The following is a 7,543-nucleotide window of genomic DNA, read 5'->3' on the forward strand; positions in this document are numbered from 1 at the left end:
ATCATTTTTCCATCCTCATCAAACGTATATTCCAAGATGGAGAAAGTGAATACTAACCAAAGAGTCACACAACCATAATATTGCAACCACAACTAACAAGCATAACCACGGAGTTAAGCTAGGCAAGCCACTATTGTCAGCTTTCTCTCAACCCTCAGTAGAGTGTGTTCCACTTAAAGGCCTTGAGTAAGTCAATATTCTGTTGAGAAAATCCAGGAAATTTCTCAGTCTTCCACATCTGAAATTATGCAGTTTCGAATGTTAGGAACAAGAGTGAGGGGAAAGGTCATTCAGAACTGCAACTAACCAGTTTCTCTCTTTCTGACTGCTGCAATAACCTCCTAGTCTATCCTGTGTTTACTCCCGTTCCTCTGGCCTGTTCACAGAGCTGCCAAAGTGGTCCCTTAAAATTTAAGCCTGATTGTGCCACTCTAGACTCAAAATCATCCAGTGAATTCAATTTAATTACAATAAATCCAAAGTTCTCACCAAGGCCTCAAAGTCCTTTTTGATCTGTTCTCCCCTTCTCCCATGTCTCTCTTGGCCTCATTCCTACCACTCTCCCCCTTGTTTTCTGTAATCCAGCCAAACTGGCTTCTTCTCCAGCTTTTACTAAAACACTACTTAGTAGACAAACAATTTAATTTAAATTGGGCCAAAAATTTAATAAGACACTTAACCAAAGAAGACACATGAATGGTAAATAAGCAACATTTTAAAATGTTCAGCATTATTAGTCATCAAAGAAAAATTAAAACCACAATGCAAATAACTTCACATCTACTAGAATGACTAAAATTAAAAAGATTGGTAGCATCAAATGTTAGTAAGGATGGAGAACAACCAGAAGTCTCATACATTCCTGAAGAAAATGTGAAATGATGTACTACTTTGGAAAACAGTTTGGCATTAATACAACCCCCTAATTTCACCCCCTAGGAATTTAAATGAGAAAAATATGTCCACACAAAATTTGTACATGAACGTTCATAGAAACAACTTTATTCATGATTGTGAAACTGAGTAGGATCCTGTGGGGCCTTCCCAGTGACAGACTCCCAGTGTTCCCTGCTTCTTGTTTGTAGAACAAAGCTTTAGTCTCCTAGGCCTCCCTTGATTTCCAAAGAGCAGTTAATGATTATAGAACTGACCAAATTCAGAAACAAAGGAAAAGCAGTCAAGCAAGAAAAGTAACAAGAGATTGAAAACAGTGTTGTCTCTATCCCTTTCTCCTCAAGGGATATAGATAACAGTCTGACACATATCCTTGATGTGGTGCTCCAAGGACAATGGTGCTTCAAGGACAAAGGACAACCCTCTCAGAAAAAGTGTCAGCGTTACACCCCTTATCAGACCCTTAATTGCCCTCCCCACCATGTTGTGATGGTTATGAAATTCCTGAGCCCAGCTGGGCGATGAGACCTGTCCCAAGTAAGAAAAGGCATCTTCCCTGTCCCACTGCCACCCTATAAAAGGAAAGTATATGTGCCTCGACCAATCAGTAAATGAAATTTTCAACTTGGAGCATTCCTTTGTTTTCTGGCTATAAAAACTGATCAATAGCACATGTTTGGGGTCCACTCCCCCAGACTACTAGGAAGTCAGCCTGCTGTTCTGGCAGAGACACTTTCCTCTAATAAATTTTATCTTCTTTACGTTCTGCCTTGTGTCTGGAACTTCTTTTCCAACCCACGTATGGACCACGACACTTGAGCGTTTTCTGTAGACGCTAAGGCTCTCCACCTGATGGAGGATTTGACTACATGCTGATCACAAGCATGTAGGTCCCAGACTGGCTGGAACAAGAAGGCTGATGAATAAGGTTCCCAAAACATCACCCTGTCACCTCTCCACCAACTAATCAAAAGAATGTCCATGAACTGATAATTCACCCTGAGACCCTCACTCCTAATGTTGTCTTTAGAAACACTTGCCCAAAAGTCTTCAGGGAGTTTGGGTCTTTTGAGCATTAGCTGCTTGTTATCCTTGCTTCGCATCCTGCAAATAAACACTGTACTTTCCTTCACCACAACTGCTATCAGTAGATTGGCTTTGCTCTGCATTGAGTGAGTGAATCTGTGTTTGGTTTGGCAATAATTTGGGCAACCATGAAAGGGCCACCATCCCTAGTGGGCATCTCAACCATAGCACACTGGCCCCTGACCAGTGGCAGCTCATGGATACGACTCAGCAGCTGCTTGAACACCTTTGTCTCAGAGATGGCCCTGAACACTTGCCACTGACCAGGCATCATTGGCCCATGGCACTTTTGATTTCTGTGGTAAAGGGAAAAAGACACATGCTTTGCTGGTTGAGATTTCTCTAGTAAGTAGTGGAACTTGTGTGTGATAATACCAGGGTATTCATTCTCTTAGCCATTTGGGTCTGTCAGTGGCTAAACATTTGTTGGGATTTTCCCTTTTGGGCTTAGGAGTTTGAAACCCTGAGAGACTACATTTGTTTGTTTGTTTGAGATTTTAAGATTACCAGCCATAAACAACAGAGAAGGGGTAATCAGAGCTCTGTTTCATCTTATATTCCCTATGGTGTATTTTGCAGAATTGGGAAATTCTTAGCTCTTAATTTCACGGGCTCATACCCATGAAAAGGAGAAGGTGATATTTTTCTAAAATCATGTGGTCACAGTATTCTTTAGGCTCTGGAGAATAATGCCCCAGATGGGGCACTTTTTGACATTCTAAAACTTGTTTTTGCATATGAAAAAGCTGGCTTGTTAAAAGTATCTCTTCACTATTCTGACCAGAAGGAAACAAATCTTACTAGGAGGAACTTACATTTTTCTCCCTGTGACTTTGAAATGTAAATGTTCTACCCTGGGCTCTAATGTACTCTCACTCACTCTTGTCTATACCATCGCCAATTCCTGAGACTGAGGGGGGAAAAAAAGGGAGGAGAGTCCTTTTTAAACTCAGGCAGGAAAACTGTGAGATCTCGTTTGTCTGGAATGTATGTATGTCCATGTGTACATTATAAATATATCTCTTTTCCTTTGGATGGTATTATCAAAGTTAGTTTGTAAATGAGCTCTATTTAATTGATTTAAAGGAAATTAAGCACTTACAGAAATGCTCAGAAATATAAAAGAAACTAACTTGAATGAATTTCAGATTCATGTGATCTGAAAAATATTCAATATTAAATTTGGGATAATGGCTGACTTGGTCTAATGTCTCATAAAGTTTTCTTGGGTAATCTAAACATAATTTTTGAGAACAAGTGAATAAAATAGAAGTAAATGAGACAAGAGTTTTTAGGTGAACTCTGGGAATAATTATGTTTTAGGAATGTCTACTTAAAAATAGCTTTTCTGGAAGTTTTAGTAACTTGAAATTTTAGAGTTTAACTAAATTAAGCTAAATGATGAGAATTCATTGAATATCGAGGTCTTTTCCAAATAAAATAATATACTGAAATATTAATTACTAAACATTGGCTTCCTTTTACAGAGAAAGTAAAGATATTTAAGACTATTAATAAATAAGTTTGGTGTCACACTGAGACATTTTCCATAAGAAAGTACATATTTTTAGAAATTATAAATAGCATTTATTTATAAATTTGCCAATCTACAGAATGCTAATGTAAAGAACAGCTCATAATTGCTTACTTCTTAATTTTCACTAGGAATTTAGGTTTTTAAGACTTGAGAATTCTAATTAAATATGTAATTAAAGCCACTAGAAATAATGAGAACATTTTCGTATACAGGGTAATAGGATGTGTGTTTTCATTAAAAGAAGGTATGAAGAATAGGAATTTATTTTGTTAAAGAAAAAGGAAGTAATTTTGTCTGAAAGCTGGTTATTTCTAAAGAGGAAATAAAATAAAGGGCAAGTTAATATGAATATAGAAAGTTGTAGATTTCTGGGGAAAAAGTAATCTTTAGAAAGAAATTCTATGTGTTGTCAGGACTCACTAAGATTAGAATGAATTTAATTGAGTAAATGAATTTTAAGATTAAAAGTAAAGTGGTACAGAAAGTTAAAATTTTTTTCTCTCTCTGTTAAGAGAAAAAAGTTTTCTTGGAATATTGATTTGCTTTTGATTAAGATTGTAAATTTTCTTTACCTTTTAAATAATCTGTTATAACTTTCTGTACTTGCTTTTAAAATCTTTCATTGTAACTTTGCTTAAATGCATAAGCATTGTTTCACAGTGATCTGTAATCCTATTTGACCAAGTGTCTTGAAACTTTTTAACATTTTGGATAAACTTCTCAAGGATAGAATCCTAATGAAAGATATTTTGACCTCTAGATACCTTTGGGATGTTTCAGAGGACCCCTAAGTCATCTCAAAGAGAGATATTAAACTAATTAGGATGATTTGGTATGTTATGGGAGGCACTGTCAATTGATTAGAGATAAATGTATCTACAACCTTCTTAGGTTATCCATTTAGATTATACTAAATATCATTAATATAGATATTCTTATGTTATATGAAATTAAATAAAATTTCTAAAATTTGAATATGTCAAATTTGTATGTTACAGAAGTAAACAAATTTTTTTTGTCAATTGCATTTTAACCAGCTCTTTAACTGTGTCTTTTTAAGTCTTTTTATCATTCATAGATGCTTTTGCAAAAATGCTTCATCTTCAGGAAGATTCATACTAAAGACTTTCTGACAAGTGCAGGTTTCTGATAACTTTCAAATCATACCGTTGAATTGGGTAAGAAATTAAAGAATTCTAATGGAAATCCCGATGGTTTCATAAAGGTTAAGGCTGCAAACTGTAAACAGCTCAAATGTTCATCATCAAGTGAATGAGTAATTCACATCAGCAATAAAGGGGAATGAAATCTTAATATACATAACATGGATGAATCTCAAAACATGCTGAGTGAAAGAAAACAGGAACCAAAGACACACTGTTAGATTCTATTTATGGAAATTTGAGAATGGGAAAACTATAGTCACTGAAAGCAAATCATCATATCACTTTTTTAGGAAGGTGAGGATTGACCACAAAGGAGCCTAAGGAAACTTTCTGGGTAATGGAAATTTTCTGTATCATGATTGTGGTAGTGATTACACAACTGTACATATTTGTCAAAATTTATCTAACTGTGCTATACACTTAACATGAGTGCTATTAGTTGTATGTAAATTGTATCCCAATAGGGGTGATTAAAAGGAAATATATATTATGTATGACATATAAATATATCTTTACATATATTACCCATATATCATGACAATAGAATAAAATATGTTCTTAGTGATGAAATTGCCATTTAGCCAACATCCAGAATGCCAAACATCCTTATTTTTTTCTTGTTTTTCCTTTCTCTAACCTTTCAAAAAGCATCATTTTTAAGAGTCACATCAACATTGCTGATTAGATTTGCAGTAATTTGAAAACACAGAAGACATTCCTTTTAAAAATATAAACAAAAGCTTCTTTCATCTGCTCTCTAGATCTTTTTATTCTTATGCCACATTCTTTACACCAGTTGACCAAATGAGTTAGGCACTCATTTCCTTTTTCACAAATCTTTGTTGTGTTTCTGCTAGCTCTGCATTAGGGACTATTAAGGAGGAAAACCACTGACACAAAATGGTTTCATTTGTGCTGAAGCCCACGATACCACGCATATATTTAATACCTAACCTACTTGCAATTTCGACCTTCACCAGAAATGTTATCTTAATTCTGAAATCTGGAATTTTCTGGTCGGCACCAATATGGTAATCTATCACAGGGGCCCTCTCCATCTCCCCCAAACCAAGAAGAAGAGGCAATCTGCATGATAAACTCAAGGCTTCCCTTCCCTACAAAGAGAAGATAGTACTGGTCCCAAATAACCTTTTTTTTCTTTTGCTAATGACTTTCTTGCCAACCCTCCTTTCTATAAAAACCTTCCACTCTGTAAAACTTCTCAAAATGCCCTTTTATTTACTAGATGAGATGCTGCCCAATTCATAAAGCATCAAATAAGGCCATTCAGATTTTCAAATTTACTCAGTTGAACTTTGTTTTTTAACAAGACATGATCTTAAACAAGATAAACATTGCCCCTGTTTTCATCTCAGGTGGCCTCAGCCTGCAGCTGCTTGAAGCAGGATTTTGGTTCCTGGCCAGAGATTGAAGTCAGGCCGGGGCAGTGAAAGCACTAAATCCTAGCCACTAGACCACCAGGGACTAGTGGCCAGTGACAAGTTCCTGGCCTGTGTGCTGTGTAGAAATGAATTTCCACAGAGATGGAAAGTAGTGAAACAAGTAAAGTGTTTATTAGGAGGACAAAGAATACATGTGGCTAGACACATGGGCGGGCTCAGAGAGAGTTGCGCTCACTTGGTAGTTTGAATCACTTTTATGGGGAATTTCTTCCAGGTTTCCTTTGACCAATCATCTTGCTTTGCCTGGTTCTGAGTCCATATTGGGTATACCTCAGGGTCCTCCCGTGTTCATGTACATCTCTTAGCCAAGATGGATGTGTGGTAGTGGTGATATGGGTTTGTATCCTCATTACAGGCATAATGAAGTATTTAGAGGTGAAGTATAATATCCTCAGGCTAATATCAGATTGTTTGATAAAAGAGACATAGGTGTGTGTGAGTGTGTGTGTGTGTGTGTGTCTGTGTTTGGAGAATGAGAGAGAGAGAGAAAACTGTCATTGTGGTACATTAATAGTTGGTATATTTATTCATTATACTGGTCTTTCAACTTTTCTTTGAGTTTGATACTTTTCTCACAAAAATGCAAAAAATAAAATATGAATTAAAAGTTTGGTTTAACTGCTTATAGACATTATCAACTGTATGTGTATTTATGCGATTTTATAGATTTTAATATTTCATCTTTTTTCCATAAATAATTGCATACCAAAAATCTATGGAACGTCAATTTGAAGGAAACACTCTAAGTATGAATACCAAAAGTGTTGCGTGTAGTGAGTATCAGCTCATGTTTTTTTGTTATGTATATAGATGATTGTCAATGAATCTATCTGTGGACTCAAGGGACATTCTGATATCAGCATTCAGTTCTCTCCTTGAGTCCATCGAATAAATGTACAAAAATCATAGTTGACTATGAAAGAGAGTTTGACTTAGAATAGATTTTCAAGAAAGGTTCACAGTATTTTTAAAGAACAGTAGTAAAATTAATGCTAGAGTAGATTAACGTCTGTGAATTTGGATTTTTTTTCAAGTCTTGAGATATTTCTCTCCAATTAATTTCACGGAATTATTGTATAATGTGTCACCCAAGTAGAACTAACTGTAACATATGGATGTTCATACATTATTTCAATTCTGTTTTGTTCTTTTTATACTATGCAATCTCATTATGAGGACACTGCATAATGATAGGTTTTACTCAATCTCACGGTAAGCTTAATATTCTCTTTTCATATTGTGTGAAATATTGCGGTTTGGGGGGGAATACATATTACTTTTAGAAATCATAACCAAATCGGGTGTATAGAATGGATTGAAATGGGAATTGAATGATCGGGTTAAAAGTATTCTAGCAAGACCTAGTAACTGGAGAGAAAATATTTTTAATAAAAACG

Source organism: Mesoplodon bidens, assembly GCF_964165515.1.
Source record: "Mesoplodon bidens genome assembly, contig: HAP1_SCAFFOLD_49, whole genome shotgun sequence".
Lineage (NCBI taxonomy): Eukaryota > Metazoa > Chordata > Mammalia > Artiodactyla > Ziphiidae > Mesoplodon > Mesoplodon bidens.